The sequence below is a fragment of the Delphinapterus leucas genome, chromosome 8, assembly GCF_059928025.1.
Source record: "Delphinapterus leucas isolate spDelLeu-1000000601 "Yukka" chromosome 8, BTC_Dleu_Yukka2, whole genome shotgun sequence".
Classification (NCBI taxonomy): domain Eukaryota; kingdom Metazoa; phylum Chordata; class Mammalia; order Artiodactyla; family Monodontidae; genus Delphinapterus; species Delphinapterus leucas.
Window position 1 is genome coordinate 55932623 of NC_143136.1, and position 20034 is coordinate 55952656.

The window sequence follows — 20034 nt, forward strand, 5'->3', positions numbered from 1 at the left end:
CCAATTTACAAAGTAGGTTCACTAGCATTGACACTACCAGTAGCAGGCACTTTCAATAAAGTAGATTAAAAATCTGAACACTGGGTTTACAAACATTCTAAATCCTTTAACTTCCATGTAAATGCCAACAACTACCTTGATCTACATATTAACATTAACATAACAGTTAATGACCATACCAGTTTTCAATGTTCCAAAACAATGTTATCTTTAATTTCCAAAATGCCAGTATTTCACAGTTTTAAAAATTGTTTTCATCAAAATCAATCACTCACTCATTCAATTTTACACATTACAAAAGAATTAGATTGGTTTGGACCCATGCAGAACACAATAAGCAACCACACCGAACTACTGTGTCAGCATTTAATACATATTTTAGCATGATGCCCTAGTATACCTGGGCCACTGAAATAAACTGATGGTGAATCTTCTTACTGCAAATTCAATGACTGTAGTTTATGATGAAAATACTTGAAAATACATCATAAAAAAGAACTCTGTAACTATGTGTGGTGATGAATGTTAACTAGACTTATTATGGTGAAAAATTCACAATACACACAAATATCGAATCACTAAGCTGTACACCTAAAACTAGTATAATGTTACACATCAATTTTACCTCAATTTTTTAACGAAATTTCAAAATAAACAAAGATATACTATTAAAAAGTGTTCCAGGGATTCCCTGGTGGCAGAGCGGTTAAAAATCCGCCTGCCAGGGCTTCCCTGGTAGCGCAGCAGTTGAGAGTCCGCCTGCTGATGCAGGGGAACGGGTTCGTGCCGGGTCCGGGAAGATCCCACATGCCGTAGAGCAGCTAGGCCCGTAACCCATGGCCGCTGAGCCTGCGTGTCCAGAGCCTGTGCTCCGCAGCGGGAGAGGCCACAACAGTGAGAGGCCCGCGTACCGCAAAAAAAAAAAAAAAAAAAAAAATCTGCCTGCCAATGCAGAGGACACGGGTTGGAGTCCTGGTCTGGGAAGATCCCACATGCCACGGAGCAACTAAGTCCGTGCGCCAAAACTACTGAACCTGTGCTCTAGAGCCTGTGAGCCACAACTACTGAGCCCACGTGCCACAACTAGTGAAGCCCACATGCCTAGAGCCAGAGCTCGGCAACAAGAGAAGCCACCACAGTGAGAAGCCCACGCACCGCAATGAAGAGTAGCCCCTGCTCACCTCAACCAGAGAAAGCCCATGTGCAGCAACGAAGACCCAACACAGCCAGAGAAACAACTGAATAAATAAAAAATAAAAAAATAAAAAGTGTTCTAATTCTCCATAATTCTCAAGGAAGAAAATGACTACTGACAAGCAAGCAAATTTTTTATTACAACCATAAATCTTCCATTTCAAGGGCTTTTCAAACAAGTAGAACACTAACACAATACAAATGAACCAAATACAGTCATTAATTATGTAATGAAATACCCATCAATACATAAAATTAAAAAGAAACTAGGAATGCTCTCTTTAAAATTAGTTTGCTAACAGTAAAAACTATATTTCCTATACAAAAACATACTGTTCAAATACATCTTGATTGATCGATCGATCTATCTATCTATTTATTTATTTATTGCCGCATTGGGTCTTTGTTGCTGCGTGCAGGCTTTCTCTAGTTGTGGTGAGCGGGGGCTACTCTTCGTTGCGGTGCACGGGCTTCTCATTGCGGTGGCTTCTCTTGTTGTGCAGCACGGGCTCTAGGGCGTGCAGGCTTCAGTACTTGTGACGCACGGGGTGAGTAGTTGTGGCACACGGGCTTAGTTGCTCTGCCGCATGTAGGATCTTCCCTGACCAGGGATTGAACTCGTATCCCCTGCATTGGCAGGCAGATTCTTAAAAACTGAGCCACCAGGAAGGCCTCAAAAACATCTTAAAGAGTAACAAATCCAGAGATTAGATTTGTAGATGAGCTTGCTATAAACTATCAGTCAATATTTTCTTCTTATTTCACAATTCTACCTCACTGTAGAGGGAGGTTTTGAAAGACAGCTTTTGGAAAAAATCTCTACAGAAAAATCTCATGACTAATGACATGACACTAATCCACTTGTTTTATTTTTTTTTCACATGTTCATTGCAGTATAATTGAATTACAATGCTGTGTTACTTGCTGCTGTATAACTAAGTGAGTCAGCTATATGTATACATATATCCCCATATCTCCTCCCTCTTGTGTCTCTGTACTCCCTACTCCCTATTCCACCCCTTTAGCTGGACACAAAGCACCGAGCTGATCTCCCTTTGCTATGCGGCTGCTTCCCACTAGCTACCTATTTTACATTTGGTAGTGTATATATGTCAATGCTACTCTCTCACTTCTTCCCAGCTAACCCTTCCCTCTCCCCGTGTCCTCAAGTCCATTCTCTATGTCTGTGTCTTTAATCCTGTCCTGCCCCTAGGTTCATTAGAACCTTTTTTTTTTTTTAGATTCCATATACATGTGTTAGCAAAAGGGAAGGTTTTCTCTTTCTCACTTACTTCACTCAGTATGACAGACTCTAGGTCCATCCACCTCACTACAAATAACTCAATTTCGTTTCTTTTTATGGTTGAGTAATACTCCATTGTATATATGTGCCACATCTTCTTTATCCATTCATCTGTAGATGGAAACTTAGGTTGCATCCATGTCCTGGCTATTGTAAATGGAGCTGCAGTGAACATTGTGGTACATGACTCTTTGAATTATGGTTTTCTCAAGGTATATGCCCAGTAATGGGATTGCTGGGTCATATGGTAGTTCTATTTTTAGTTTTTTAAGGAACCTCCATACAGCTCTCCATAGTGGTTGTATCAATTTACATTCCCATCAACAGTGCAACAGGGTTCCCTTTTCTCAACACCCTCTCCAACATTCACTGTTTGTAGATTTTTTGATGATGGCCATTCTGACTGATGTGAGGTGATACATTATTGTACTTTTGATTTGCATTTCTCTAATGCTTAGTGATGTTGAGCATCCTTTCATGTGTTTGTTGGCAATCTGTATTATCTTCTTTGGAAAAATGTCTATTTAGGTCTTCTGCCCATTTTTGGATTGGGTTGTTTGTTCTATTGATATTGAGCTGCATGAGCTGCTTGTATATTTTGGAGATTAATCCTTTGTCAGTTGCTTCATTTGCAAATATTTTCTCCCATTCTGAGGGTTTTCTTTTCGTCTTGTTTATGGTTTCCTTTGCTGTGCAAAAGTTTTTAAGCTTCATTAAGTCCCATTTGTTTATTTTTGTTTTTATTTCCATTTCTCTAGGAGGTGGGTCAAAAAGGATCTTGCTGTGATTTACATCATAGAGTGTTCTGCCTATGTTTTCCTCTAAGACTTTTATAGTCTCTGGCCTTACATTTAGGTCTTTAATCCATTTTGAGTTTATTTTTGTGTATGGTGTTAGGCAGTGTTCTAACTTCATTCTTTTACATGCAGCTGTCCAGTTTCCCCAGCACCACTTATTGAAGAGGCTGTCTTTTCTCCATTGTATACTGGAGACACAGTGGTTAAGAATCCGCCTGCCAATGCAGGGGATACGGGTTTGGTCCCTAGTCCAGGAAGATCCCGCATGCCACGGAGCAACTAAGCTCTACACCACAACTACTGACCCCGCGCTCTAGAGCCTGCAAGCCACAATTACTGAGCCCGCACATCTCGAGCCCGTGCTCCACAACAAAGAGAAGCCACCACAATGAGAAGCCTGTGCACCACAACAAAGAGTAGCCCCCACTCGCCACAACTAGAAAAAGCCCACGCACAGCAACAAAGACCCAACACAGCCATAAATAAATCAATTAAAAAAGCAAAAAAAAGTATACACTGTGCCCATTGTATACTCTTGCCTCCTTTATCAAAGATAAGGTGACCATATGTGCGTGGGTTTATCTCTGGGCTTTCTCTCCTGTTCCATTGATCTATATTTCTGTATTTGTGGCAGTACCATACTGTCTTGATTACTGTAGCTTTGTAGTATAGTCTGAAGTCAGGGAGCCTGATTCCTCCAGCTCTGTGTTTCTTTCTTGGGGTCTTTTGTGTTTACATACAAACTGTGGAAGATTTTGTTCTAGTTCTGTGAAAAATGCCACTGGTAGTTTGATAGGGATTGCACTGAATCTGTAGATTGCTTTGGGTAGTACAGTCATTTTCACAATGTTGATTCTTCCAATACAAGAACATGGTATATCTCTCCATCTGTTGGTATCGTCATTAATTTCTTTCATCTGTGTCTTATAGTTTTCTGCATACAGGTCTTTTGTCTCCTTAGGTAGGTTTATTCCTAGGTATTTTATTCTTTTTGTTGTAATGGTAAATGGGAGTGTTTCCTTAATTTCTCTTTCAGATTTTTCATCATTAGTGTATAGGAATGCAAGAGATTTCTGTGCATTAAATTTGTATCCTGCTACTTTACCAAGTTCATGATTAGCTCTAGTAGTTTTCTGGTAGCATCTTTAGGATTCTCTATGTATAGTATCATGTCATCTGCAAACAGTGACAACTTTACTTCTTCTTTTCCAATTTGGATTCCTTTTATTTCTTTTTCTCCTATGACTGCTGTGGCTAAAACTTCCAAAACTATGTTGAATAATAGTGGTGAGAGTGGGCAACCTTGTCTTGTTCCTGATCTTAGTAGAAATGATTTCAGTTTTTCACCACTGAGAAAGACGTTGGCTGTGGGTTTGTCATATATGGCCTTTATTATGTTGAGGTTAAGTTCCCTCTCTGCCTATGGAGGGTCTTTATCATAAATGGGTGTTGAATTTTGTCAAAAGGTTTTTCTGCATCTATTGAGATGATCATATGGTTTTTATTCTTCAGTTTGTTAATATGGTGTAGCACATTGATTGATTTGCATATATTGAAGAATCCCTGCATTCCTGGGATAAACCCCACTTGATCATGATGTATGATCCTTTTAAAATGCTGTTGGATTCTGTTTGCTAGTATTTTGTTGAGGATTTTTGCGTCTATGCTCATCAGTGATATTGGCCTGTAGTTTTCTTTCTTTGTAACATCTTTGTCTGGTTTTGGTATCAGGGTGATGGTGGCCTCATAGAATGAGTTTGGGAGTGTTCCTCCCTCTGCTATATTTTGGAAGAGTCTGAGAAGGATGGGTGTTAGCTCTTTAAATATTTGATAGAATTCACCTGTGAAGCCTTCTGGTCCTGGGGCCTTTTTTGGGGGAAGATTTTTTATCACAGTATCTATTTCAGTGCTTCTGATTGGTCTGTTTATATTTTCTATTTTTTCCTGGTTCAGTCTCGGAAGGTTGTGCTTTTCTAAAGATTTGTCCATTTCTTCCATGTTCTCCATTTTATTGGCATATAGTTGCTTGTAGTAATCTCTCATGATCCTTTATATTTCTGCAGTGTCTGTTATTACTTCTCCTTTTTCATTTCTAATTCTATTGATTTGAGTCTTTTCCCTTTTTTTCTTGATGAGTCTGGCTAATGGTTTATCAATTTTGTTTATCTTCTCAAAGAACCAGCTTTTAGTTTTATTGATCTTTGCTATCATTGCCTTCATTTCTTTTTCATTTGTTTCTGCTCTGATCTTTATGATTTCTTTACTTCTGCTAACTTTGGGGGTTTTTTGTTCTTCTTTCTCTAATTGCTTTAGGTGTAAGGTTAGGTTGTTTATTTAAGATGTTTCCTGTTTCTTGAGGTAGGACTGTACTGCTATGAACTTCCCTCTTAGAACTGCTTTTGCTGCATCCCATAGTGTACTGTTTAGCCTCCATGTGTTTGTATTTTTTACAGATTTTTTCCTGTAATTGATATCTAGTCTCACAGAATTATGGTCAGAAAAGTTACTTGATACGATTTCAGTTTTCTAAAATTTACCAAGTGTTGATTTGTGGCCCAAGGTATGATCTATTGTGTGGAATGTTCCATGAGCCCTTGAGAAGAAAGTGTATTCTGTTGTTTTTGGATGGAATGTCCTATAAGTATCAATTAAGTCCATCTTGTTTAATGTGTCATTTAAAGCTTGAGTTTCCTTATTTTCATTTTGGATGATTTGTCCATTGGTGAAAGTGGGGTGTTAAAATCCCCTACTATGATTGTGTTACTGTCTATTTCCCCTTTTATGGCTGTTAGCATTTGCCTTATGTATTGAGGTGCTCCTATGTTGGGTGCATATTTACAATTGTTATATCTTCTTGTATTGATCCCTTCATCATTATGTAGTGTCCTTCTTTGTCTCTTGTAATAGTCTTTATTTTAAAGTCTATTTTGTCTGATATGAGAATTGCTACTCCAGCTTTCTTTTGATTTCCATTTGCATGGAATATCTTTTTCCATCCCCTCACTTTCAGTCTGTATGTGTCCCTAGGTCTGAAGTGGGTCTCTTGTAGACAGCATATATACGGGTCTTGTTTTTTTATCCATTCAACCAGTCTATGTCTTTTGGTTGGAGCATTTAATCCATTTACATTGAAGGTAATTATCCATATGTATGTTCCTATTCCCATTTTGTTAATTGTTTTGAGTTTGTTATTGAAGGTCTTTTCCTTCTCTTGTGTTTCCCACTTAGAGAAGTTCCTTTAGCATTTGTTGTAAAGCTGGTTTGGTGGTGCTGAATTCTCTTAGCTTTTGCTTGTCTGTAAAGGTTTTAATTTCTCAGTCGAATATGAATGAGATCCTTGCTGGGTAGAGCAATCTTGGTTGTAGGTTTTTGCCTTTCATCACTTTAAATATGTCCTGCCACTCCCTTCTGGCTTGCAGAGTTTCTCCTGAAAGATCAGCTGTTAACCTTGGGGATTCCCTTGTATGTTATTTGTTGCTTTTCCCTTGCTGCTTTTAATATTTTTTCCTTTTTTTTTTTTTTTTTTTTGCGGTACGCGGGCCTCTCACTGTTGTGGCCTCTCCCGTTGCAGAGCACAGCCTCCAGACGCGCAGGCTCAGTGGCCATGGCTCACGGGCGCAGCCGCTCCATTGTATGTGGGATCTTCCCGGACTGGGGCACGAACCCGTGTCCCCTGCATTGGCAGGCGGACTCTCAACCACTGCGCCACCAGGGAAGCCCTCCTTTGTGTTTAATTTTTGATAGTTTGATTAATATGTGTCTTGGCATGTTTCTCCTTGGATTTATCCTGTATGGGACTCTGCACTTCCTGGACTTGATTGACTATTTCCTTTACCATATTAGGGAAGTTTTCAACTATAATCTTTTCACATATTTTCTCAGATCCTTTTTTTTCTCTCTTCTTCTTCTGGGACCTCTATAATTCGAATGTTGGTGCATTTAATGTTGTCCCAGAGGTCTCTGAGACTGTCCTCAATTCTTTTCATTCCTTTTTCTTTATTCTGCTTTGTGGTAGTTATTTCCACTATTTTATCTTCCAGGTCACTTCTCCCTTCTTCTGCCTCAATTATTCTGCTATTGATTCCTTCTAGAGAATTTTTAATTTCATTTATTGGTTGTTCATCATTGTTTGTTTGCTCTTTAGTTCTTCGAGGTCCTTGTTAAACGTTTTTTGTATTTTCTCCATTCTATTTCCAAGATTTTGGATCATCTTTACTATCATTTCTCTGATTTCGTTTTCATGTAGACTGCCTATTTCCTCTTCATTTGTTTGGTCTGGTGGGCTTGCTCCTTCATCTGCTGTGTATTTCTCTGTCTTCTCATTTTGCTTAACTTACTGTGTTTGGGGTCTCCTTTTCGCAGGCTGCAGGTTCGTAGTTCCCGTTGTTTTTGGTGTCTGCCCCCAGTGGGTAAGGCTGGTCCAGTAGGTTGTGTAGGCTTCCTGGTGGAGGGGACTGGTGTCTGTGTTCTGGTGGATGAAGCTGGATCCGGTGGTGTGTGTTAGGGTGTCTCTAAACTTATTATGATTTTAGGCAGCCTTTCTGCTAATGGGTAGGGTTGTGTTCCTGTCTTGCTAATTGTTTGGCATAGGGTGTCCAGCACTGTAGCTTGCTGGTCTTTGAGTGGAGCTGGGTCTTAGTGTTGAGATGGAGATCTCTGGGACAGCTTTCACTGTTTGATATTACAGGGGGCCAGGAGGTCTCTGGTGGACCACTGTCCTGAACTTGGCTCTCCCACTGCAGAGGCTCAGGCCTGACACCCGGCTGGAGCACCAAGACCCTTTGAGCCACAAGGTATGAAAAAGCATATTGCTTTGGAGGCTGGTAGCCAGTTAACTTGTCACCTGATCTTCATATGCAAAAGGCCTTTATTCCACTGGTCTCTGAGATCTCCTCATGCTCTTTAATCTTCTTTCCTCAACTCCTAAACTTCCCTCCCCCCTCCCTCTGGCTTGTAGTGTATTGTTACCTCAATGCCCCCTTGCTGCAAATGCAAAACAGGCTTCCCAGGGGTAGAATATTTGGGTCGTTGCCAGCCAAGAGATGGCTTCTTATCATGCAGAATGTTTCTCTGTTGTTGTTATTATTGCTGTCCTCTTTTTCGTTTAGCAGTTTATTACAAGTTATGATAAAGGATACAGATGAACATCCAATGGTAGAGATGCATAAGGCAAGGCATGGGGAAGGGGCACAGAGCATCCGTGCCCCCTCCAGGGCCAAAACTCTGACCAAATCTCCACGTGTTCACTGACCTAGAAGTTCTCCAAACCCCGTCCTTTTGGGTTTTTATAGAGGCCTGCACTTGTTTTCTTAAGTTTATACTTTGTAAAAACAGATTAGGTTATTGTCCACTTTGCTTTTTTCATGATTATATTCTCTTCACTTTTATGAATATAATTTACTTAATATTTTATTTTTATTATGTTTCCATAATAATTTACATGAGAATATGTACATTTAACATCTTTACTTAATATTTTATAATATGTGCATACATTTTTGTATATGCAATGAATTTTATTAGTGAATTTAAACCTTTGTCATGAAGTCTGTACTCTATAAAAGAGTAGTTTCATATTATACAAAATAAATGCAAAAATACCAATATAGTCATTTTGCCTTGGTATTACAATCACTAAGCATGGGAAATTATTTCATTACAGATGTTGAATCCGGCAGGTTTATACAGCTTAACAATGAGAATCATTTTCCTTAAAATTATGCTTAGAATTTTAAAAAATTATTCCCAGATGGCCTCATAGTAAACGTGATTACATGTGTTCACTCTTAACACTTCATGAGAAAAATTTATCTAGGTAATAAGCAGGAAACACCTGCTGCTGTACACTGAAAAATGAAGAGATTTACATACTCAAGACTCTGGAACTTAAATTTTCAGTTGGGTAATATCTTAAAGAACCTCCAAGTTTATAACTGTAGGCTAAGGTACCTTTTTTCTTTCTTTTCATCTCAATCAGAAAATTCTGCCTATGATATAGGCCTTACCATATTTATACCAACTTTTGGAGGCTTCCCAGAAGTTGAAATACGGGCATTTGTAATGCATTTGTGCCTCAAAAAAACAATGTTATGTTGCTTAAGTAGTATGTAATTAAAATCTAGATTACCCCCAAACCAATCTTCTGTTATTTTCAAAGTACCCCACACATTAAATAAAACGTAGGCAAATTTCCTAGGCTTCTGGTTTTAAACTTTTATATACATGTATCCCTTCAAGTTACTAATATTTTCTATGACAGTTAAACTTAACTATGTGATTACATTAAACTTTAAAATAACTGCTTATATAGAAGAATGTAATGAGTACACTGAAGGGCATTTTATAGCATTAACATTTTAAAAATTAGAGTAAAACTTTACACGGTCATAGAATTCTAAAACTAAAAAGGTCCTTAGAAACCATCCAGTTCAACTGCTCATTTTTCAGATGAAGAAATGTGTGCCCAGAGAAGTACTCATGATTACAGCGCTAAGTTAGCTGTGAGCATCAGAAAGTGAACTCCCAGTTTTGTCATTCTTTCTCTTCAGAAAGGTAATATTCGAAACCCACTAAGTCATGCTCTCAGGTAGTTAAAATGATTTAAAGGAACCTCTTCTTCATCACATTAATATTTTTCTAAGCACTATTACATGTTATTATTATAGTCATTCTTCTGCACTTGACCTAAAGGAAAACATTTAAGCATCAAGGAATCTGGTTGTATTAGGATACCCAATGCCTTGTACTCCCTTTATCTATAGGATAATGAATTCTGCCATTCAGCATAATGATTCCAAAGCACTACAAGCACTGAAATGAAGAATGATCAAAGAATCATCAACTTTCCATAAGATTCAAATAAAAGAACTCAATTCTCAACTAACCACAGAAATCAACTAACCAGACTGATCTCTCACACTTTCCAATTCTTAGCGCTAACTACAAATTTAATGTCCTCAAGATATAAGACTCCCCCACCCCCCTCCAAGAAACAAGAAAAGCTGGATTTTACTACACACACACACACACACACACACAAGTCCATGTTTTACACATTTACACATCTGACCACAGTATCAAATAGTGAAAAAGCACATTGTATTAGCTGGCATAACAAAAGAAAAAGGAGACATTAAAATAGCACCACACGTACACAAGGTGGCAGTATTCTCCCATGCTATACATACTCAGTATTCTGCATTTCCCAGTGCTGATTTTTGCACCATTTTTAACTGAAATTTTAGATTTAACATTATCTTTATCAAAACCAGAGTTCCTTTCTTTATTCTTAAAATGGGAAATTTTCATTTTTAAGTCTCTGTACAAACATAGATTAAGTCAGATTACTATTCCTCTACTAGTGATTTAAAGGAAACTCTTCATCACATCAATATTTTTCTAAGCACTATGACATGTTGCAAGCATCCCGATATAAATGCATAGTCCCTATCATTACTATTTCTAATCATGATAGTTTTCACTGGAAAATAAAGAAAAGGAAAATATGCTTTGAGCTACTTTTATTTGGGGTTAGCAATAAAAAAAAGTTCAGCTAGCTGATAACTAAAAAATATATATTTTTCCAATATAGTTCCAAAAATCAAAATTCTAATACAAGATACTTCACTGCTCAGTTCAGATAAAAAACCAAATTGTTATCTATATTTTCTAATTTAAACAATGAGAAAAAGATCATATGATCTCAGAGCTTTTGAAAAATAAAAACTGAAGTATGAAACTTAAGCCCCAATGCTGGATTTCTACTAACAAAGCTCAGTATCAGTTAAATTCAAATTAATTCCATATGTATTATAATCTGTAGAAGTTTAAAAAAATTTTTTTTGATCTTTCAAGGAGTTTTTGGTGCTAATTAAAATCCTCATTATCTGGTAATGTGTTTAATTACTTTAAGACCCAAATAATCCAAAGGAAATCACGAAAGTGAAGTAAAAAATAAAAGTGATGAGAAAGATACCAAGATCTGCTAAATAAAATGAATATTTCCCTGAAAAGATATGCTACCAAAAACTACCTATAAATGAAACAATCTTCCTACTAGCTTCTTTTATCTAAAAAAATTGAAGCTGAGTTCTCATTAGAAATATAAAGGCCTAATGAGGGGAGAAATCTGCAGAATGCTGTTTAATTCTAAATTTAATTTAAAATGTGTATGCTTTAAAATACATTTAAAACCATGGTCACATCTAGTCTACAGGTCCTACAAAATTATTTCTAAAAACTAAGTAGCAAAATTCCCATACAACTATTTACAATGCTTATTGTCTCAATCTAACAGTGCAACTAATCCCCTTTCAAATAGTTGTTAATCCAAGTAGCTTAGTTATAAGTGTAATAATTTATGTGTACTATAAAAGAAAGCCCCTTTACAAAAAAAAGAATAGAAAAACTCAAACAGAAGACATGGATAGATAATCACACTTAATTTACACTGCTACAACAAATCTTGCAGTTCTAAGACTGTTAAAAAATATGACTTAGAAAAAAGATAAATGGCATCAGGCTCTGAAAGCTTGACACTATCAAACATCTGAATCATAGAATATTTCCTCTTGCCCTGATATAAAACTCACTAACTCTTCTAACTATACTTCATTTCCTACAGAGAAAAACTGGCCAACTGAAATGTCCAGGGGGCTTGACAATTTTATTTTTTCATCATGAGTTTGTCTATTGGCACTCTAACTTTGGTCACTAGTGAAGGTAGTTAACACAAGTCAAACTACTTTACTATGATTGATTCTGGGACCCTAACAAGATCCGGTTTCTGGACAGGTCAACAAGATAACATTCGTGCCCAACAAGACAACAGTGTGCTTCTCCTTGCAAAACCTGGACATTATCATGCAACTCTGTGAACTTCAACAGGAATTTCAATCTTCCCTCAATATCCCCTAAATTAAAACTGTAGTTGCCATAATAAAAATGTGGCCCTTCCATGTTAAGTCAATCAATTTTCTAATTTTATCCAATGTGATAGTGTAAAATGGATAAAATATAAGACTTTAGACGCAGAAAGTTGTCAGCAAGAACATGGAAAAGAGAAACAGAAAAGCATTACTGGTAAACCACTCCACAGAGCAATGGTGTGCTAACTTTTCATAGGTAATGGCATTTCTATGGCCCAACTATACAGCTCCTGGGTATACATTTGGGAGGAATTCACACACAGTTCCATAAGGAAACATGTGTGATATATTCTCTGGAGCATTATTTGTAAGAGTAGCTGGAGGCATCACTAAAGGATTGGATGAGTGGTAAGTAAATTCCCTGACACACTATGCAGCAATCAGAAGCAGAGAGGGAGATAGATATATATACAGAAACATGAAGAGATTTTTTAAAATAGTAGTGAACACAAAAGGAGAAACAATATGATCTACAGCATAATACAATTTAAGCAAATAAAAATACACACGCTAAATAATACTGCATATTTTATAAAACACATACACATGTATTTAAGAACATTCATGGGTGCCCATGGGAGGGGGGGAGATGGGATTAGAAACCAGAGATTGAGGAAATAAAAATAAAAGAGGCCTCACATTTGTTCATAGGCAAATCCCATGAACTAAAGGACTGTGATTACCACAACTCTGAACCTGAAGCAAATACGCTGCTCAGCCCTTGAGTCTCAGTGAAGTTTCTCTCTGTTCCAAAAGGACAATTGTTTCTTTCACATACATACAGAAATTCCACGATGGTTCGTTATAAAACCCATTGTTGGGTTACTTAGCAATCTCTACAAGTTTTGGTTTTTTTTTAAATGATAGAATTCCATTACAAATGAGTCAGCTTCAAACATACAGCATATCAAATACATATTTAATTTCCTACAGTCAACTCTTTATAGTTTACAAGAATCTGGTACTGTGAAGAAAGTTTTTAAAACCTGAATTCAAGGGTCAAAAGTTGTGTCCCCAAGGTCCAATTCCTATTATACTCACAATGAATTAATGAATGGAAGAAAAAGGAATATACAGGTATGGGGGAAAAAATCTTATAGACAGACGCACAAAGAGTTGGAAAAGAAGGGAGGACTGGGATAAATAAAGCAAGGCCAGCCTTACCCCTTGGCAGAATAATCTGGCACTCATTACTCACTGCAGGCTCCTCGGGGATGTTCCCTGACCCCCAAATTTGTCTTACACCCTACCAAATTCTACCAATTGGAAATTCATTATTGTTTGAATAATCTCGTTGAAAATGGAAATACAGACTATTAATCATTCATACTTATAATCATACATATTCCAAATATTTTGTGCTAGGGTAGGCATGTACGCATGCACACACTCACACAAACTTGGTATCTGCCATTCTGAAGGCCTGGAAAGGCACAACCATTCTATTGTGCACCCTCATGTGTTGGTCTATGTAATGAGGAAAACAGCCCAAATCAATATCAAGTAGTTATCTTAGCAAAAGACAAAGAACAAGAATGTATACTTCCCTTGACCATGTGTGCTCCCTGACCTATACTTTAAATTTCATAATTTGTTTTCTCCACTGTCCACCTGTAAACTAATCAATGTGGCAATTTAGGTAATCAATTCCAGAATTTCTCTACAACCAACTGTGAAAATGTTACTTAACTTTCACTGCTCCCTCCTGCTTGCTAGTAATTGGAAGAGGAACTTTATCACAAGCTACTGACCAACCTGTAAGCGACCAAAGGCCATTTCTGATACAGCCTTTCATTTTTGTAAAAACTATAAAACTGAACAAGAGAATATGAATGTCTCTAAAAATCTGTATGTCATTTTACCATGAAAACCAAGCCTCTGAGTTCCCTTTCTTAGGGAACAAGTTGTCTTCCAGGGGACAACTCAATACTCTTGACAAGATCCTAAAAAGGCTGAGACTGAAGTCCACGTCTGCTTGATATCCATAGCATTCTAGCTGTAACAAATGTTTTTTTTACTTAAAATAATCACAATAATAATAAGCAGCAGCCACTTCTACCTTGAATGACAGGTAGTTGGGATTATTCCCTTTGCTTCTGGAAAACTCACAGAAAAAAATGAACCCCACAAAGTTTGGGGGGAGAGAAAAGGAAATATTAAAATCAGGACCCAGTCACAACCACAGAGGTTCTCAAACTTCTTGGGAGTATAAATATCACCTTGGGTGCTCACTTTAATTTATTTTTTTAAATTTATTTTTGGTTGTGTTGGGTCTTCATTGCTGCGGGCGGGCTTTCTCTAGTTGTGGCGAGCAGGGTCTACTCTTTGTTGAGGTGCGCAGGCTTCTCATCGCGGTAGCTCCTCTTGTTGCGGAGCATGGGCTTCAGTAGTTGTGGCACGCAGGCTCAGTAGTTGTGGCTCACGGGTTCTAGAGCACAGGCTCAGTAGTTGTGGTGCAAGGGCTTAGCTGCTCCGGGGCATGGGGGATCTTCCCAGACCAGGGCTCAAACCTGTGTCCCCTGCATTGGCAGGCGGATCCTTAACCAATGCGCCACCAGGGAAGCCCTGGGTGCTCACTTTAAAAGCAGAGTCCTGATGTGGAGAAAAGGGAACCCTCATGCAGTGTTAGTGGAAAACAGTGTGGAAGTTCCTCAAAAAATTAAAAATAGAACTACCATATGCTCCAGCTATTCCACTCCTGAGTATTTATCCAAAGAAAATGAAAACACTAATTTGAAAAGAGATATGCACCCCTATGTTGATTGCACCATTATTTACAATAGCCAAGATATGGAAGCAACCTACAAAGATGTGACTGACACATGTATAATCGAATATAACTCAGCCACAAAAAAGAATGAAATCTTGTCATTTGCGACAACATGTACAGACCTAGAGGGTATTATACTAAGTGAAATAAGTAAGAGAGAAAGACAAACACTGTATGATTTCACCTACATGTAGGAATCTAAAAGACAAAACAAATGAACAAAGTCATAGCAACAGTGTCACAGGTACAGAGAACAAACAGGTGGTTGTCAGAGGGGAGGTGGGTGGAGGGATGAGAGAAATAGATGAGGGAGATTAAGAGGTACAAATTTCTAGTTACAAAATAAATGAGTCACAGGTATGAAACGTACAGTGTGGGGAATATAGTCAACAATAATGTAAATGATTTAAAATCAAGCTGCTCTCACCCAAACTCTATCAAAATCAAGAGGGACTGGATATGGAGGAAGGGGAAAAAAATTAAAACTTTAAGCTCACTGCACTATAGGAGAGGATTGACCTGAGTAGAGTTTTGTAACAGAACAGGGCAGCAAGAAGACAAAGTGGGGGCACTCACCTTGTGGAAGACAGAGGAAAGGGATAACAGGAAATGGAGATTTGGTTACATGACAGAGGTGGTGGACAGATCTATATCCAAATTTTACAAAGGATTATCCTGGAAGGGGGGAACAAGAGCTACACGGAGACAATATTTTCTGATCCAAATTTTGGAAAGTTGACCTGTTATGGAAATTTCCTAGTTAATACATTTACAAAGCATAAAAATTAAGAGAACGATTTATCAAATAATTTGTCTTTCGGACAATAATATGTTTATTCACATTCCAATATATGTGGTCACCAAGGCCACATACCAAGTAGAGGCAGCAGTGGGCCGTGACTCCTAAGAGCAATGAGAAGAGTTGCAAAATGAGAAATAATGTAAGGGTGACCAACATGTGCATGATACTGACCAGCAGCCTACTATGTAGTACGCGAAACTGCTGATGCTCTTTACTCTTCCGGTTCTTCCTTTCCTCTCTAATGCATAAGGTGATATTTATTAGAAATTTGTTCTTGCTATTAAAATGCCATGGTTTCCACTGACGACTTCCCACTTCTTGTCGTGCTTCCACCTTCAGAAACTATTTCAGCACAGGATTCTTATTACTCCTTTCTACACAGTTTACTGCAACAGTAACAGTATTGCAAAATGCTGTAAAATAAAGCTAAGCATTTTCCAATCATTATCTCATTTACTTCTCACATCAATCCAGTGATATACGTGTTATTATCTCTATTTAAATCATGAGAAAACAGGTTGAGAGTCAGTAACTGTCCACGGTCACATAAACAGCATACGATACACCTAGGATTTAAATCTTGGTCTTCTGGCTCCAACACTCCTTAACTATCAAGCTATGATTTCAATTTTGCAATATGTCTAAATTTTTTCAAAATAATATGTTGGGAGAAAAAGGAAACTGCTAAGACTATAATCCTTAAAGCGTATCACCTCATATAGAGGGATGTGTCCAAACGGTAAGTATGAGCCAACTGAATAAGTGTGGAGTATACATTATTTACTGATAACAATAAGCGGTTTAAATTGGCATATCTAAGCCAGTTGCCTCAGCTCTCTCTCCTTCTCATCACCTCAGAGGCCCAGGCAGGGTAAAGAACAGTTTCCTAGGCTTCCTATGGTCATTATTTGGTTTCCCATTAGCAACTCAGGCCAAAACATATAATTTCCTTTTATCTGAATTTCTAGAAAGCTGCTTTCTTAAATTATATACGATAGAAATCAGCTCAAATACAACAGCAGTATTTCTCCTAGGATTCCAATCACGTCCAATTCTTTATTTTTGGTCAAAATTAAGTCCAAACAAGCAGTTGTCCTTTATTTCTGACTCTGCCAACAAAGTAAATGAATCATGTGTTCCAATGCTAAGCCCTTTTTAAAAATGTGCCTTAAAAAAATTCTTAAGGATTTAATTGTAAAAAGGTTATCATAGCGTTCTTTAAAATGGGGAAAAACTGGGAATATATTCTATGATCATCCAAATCTTCTCATCAATGTTTTCACCCTCAGATATAAGAATTTTTCCATCGTGACATAGAATAATACTCTTCCAACTCTTCCAATCTATGTTTCTTTGAAATGAAGCTGCCCTTCCACTGCTGTACCAGTCACCGTTTCCCTCTCATACATCTGTTATAGCACTTAGCACCTTGCAGTCATAAAATACACGTCACTCTTCCTTAGTAGAACTGCAAGTCCCAGAAGGCAAAAACTATGTTCTAATCCTCCTCAGTGCTTATCACACAGAAAACACTGAATAAATCACCAACAAACTTGGGTAGGTGAAGTTTCAAAGCGGTGAGGAGATGGCTAAAGAGTATCCAACTGATTTAAATGAAGTAAGGTTCCAGGCCTAGATGTTACATTGCATGATACTTAACAGTATTTTTCTTTTAAGAGTTACTGTTCATAATGTGAGAAATCACAGGGAAGAGGTAACAGACCCAGAGTGCCCTCCCCTCAATTCTCAAAAACAAAAAGAAAAGATCCCCAAAACAATAAACCCTGAAGCCTGGTGTCAAATAAGCAAAGGTTTTTTTAGAGAATGGCACAAGAAAAGGTGTGGAAGTTAGAAAATGTGATGTGAATAAGAGACCTTGCCTAGAACAGAAGAGACAGGTAAGTTAGAAGCTGAGATTTTAAAGGTACAGACTTTAAACAGTGGTTGGGGGTAGGAGGTTATGACTTCACTCCAGCTACACCAGTCTCATTGTTACCCTCCTAATATGACACATGTGCGCCTCCCCTTAGGATGCCTGCACCCTAAATCAGTTGGATACTCTTTAGCCATCTCCTCACCCCTTTGAAACTTCACCTGACTATTCTTCTGCCTGGAATACTCATTTAATTAGATATGAATACAGCTAAATTCTGTCACCTTCAAATATTTGTTCAAATGCCATGTTCTCCAATAACATCCTGTTTAAAATCTGAACCTTCCTCCTTACTCTGCTCCACTTTTTCTTTTTTCCACAGCACTTACCACCTTCTAAGAGACTTAACAATTTAACTGAACATAATAAATAATTACCCATTTCACTCATTAGAACATAAGCTCCATGAGGGCAAAATCTTTGTCCATTTTGTTCACTGATACAACCTAAGCACCTAGAACACAAATGACTGATAAATATCTGTTTAGTGCACAAAGTGAATGTGAGAAAGATTGTGAAGAAAAAATGAATACGACTTGGTTATATCAGTATAGTATAAAGGAAAAAGCTCTAGACTTGAGAGAAAAGGTCTGGACTCAAATCTAAGCTCTACTCTTACTAGGTAACAAGTGACTATTACCTGGCAAGTGTCTATGAACTTCAGTTACTAATCTATAAAATGGGTAATTGTGAGGATCACACAAGACAAACATGTACAAAAGCAGCAGAGGGACCATAGAATTAATTTGAATAATTCAAAAGAGAGTTCAACGTTAAAAGAATGAAAAGAGGGGCATGGCCAAGATGGCAGAGTAGGAAGGCCCTGGGCTCACCTCCGCCCACAGGCACACCAAGATAATAACTATTTACAGAGCGATGATCTATGAGAATCACCTGAAGATGCCAAAAAGGTTTTCCACAACTAAAGATATAAAGAAGGAACCACATGATTGGTAGAAGAGGCAGAGACATGGTACACTCAAAACCCACATCCTCAGATAGGCAACCCACAAACAGAATGATAACGGAATCCATGGAGAAGTTCTCCCCAAGGAGTGAGGGGTTTGAGGCCCACACCGGACTTCCTAGCCTGGGGTCCTGCACTGGGAAGATGAGGCCCCAGAATGGCTGGCATTGAAAGCCAGTGGGGCCTGTGTATGGGAGAGCTGGAGGAAACAGAGACTCCACTCTCAAAGGGTGCGTGCAAAATCTCACACACTCTTAGTCCCAGCACACAGGCAGTAATTTGAAAGGAGCCTGGGTCAGACCCGCTTGCTGATCTTGGCAAGCCTCCCGGGAGAGGCAGGAGGCAACTGGGACTCCCCCTGGGGACAGATACTGGTGCAGACATTTTGGGGAGCTCATTCTACAGTATGAAAACAACAGTACGGGAAAGTGCCATTCTGGAGTCCTCCCTCTAGCATATTAGCACTTGGGGCTTATTCGCCCACCAGTGGGCAGGCACCCAAGACCCCCCAGCCCCACAGTCAGCTGCCCAGGGAACTACCACCACCAGACCAGGCCCAGACCCGCCCACAGTGGACAAGCACCAGCCCCAGGATTCCCCAGGCCACAGAGCCAGGCACACCAGGAATGAGGCAGATAAAGGAAACAGGGAATATGTTCCAAACAAAGGAACAAATCAAAACCCCAAAAGAAGAACTAAGCAAAGTGGAAATAAGCAATCTCCCCAGTAGAGTCCAAGGTAATGATCATATATATGCTCAAAGAACTCAGGAGAAAAATGGATGAACACAGTGAAAAGTTTAACAGAGATAGAAAACATAAAGAACCAGAGATGAAGAATACAATAACCAAGATTTTAAAATACACTCAAATCCACAGCAGATTACATGATACAGAGGAACAGATCAGCAAACTGGAAAACACAGCAGTGGAAATCACCTAAGCTTAATAGAAAAAAGAAAAAATAATTTTTTAAAAATGAGTATAGTTTAAGAGACCTCTAGAACGTCAAGTGTGCTAACATCTCATTATAGGTGTCCCAGAAGAGAGAAAGGGGCAGAGAACATAGTTGAAGACATAATAGCTGAAAACTTCCCTAATCTGGGAAAGGAAACAAACATTCAGGTTCAGGAAGCACAGATAGTCCCAAACAGGATCAACCCAAAGAGGACTACACCAAGACACACTGTAATTAAAATGGCAAAAATTAAAGATAAAGAGAGAATATTAAAAACAGCTAGGGGAAAGCAACAAATTACTGACAAGGGAACTCCCATAAAGCTATCAGCTGACTTTTCAGCAGAAACTCTGCAGGCCAGAAGGAAGTGGCACGATATATTTA

At 38.3% G+C, this 20034-nt stretch overlaps 1 protein-coding gene across 3 annotated transcripts in view; it reads right to left on the minus strand.

Moving 5' to 3' along the window:
• AGPS (alkylglycerone phosphate synthase) overlaps positions 1-20034 on the minus strand; it is a 139479-nt gene that overhangs the window by 104494 nt on the left and 14951 nt on the right. The window lies entirely within an intron of this gene.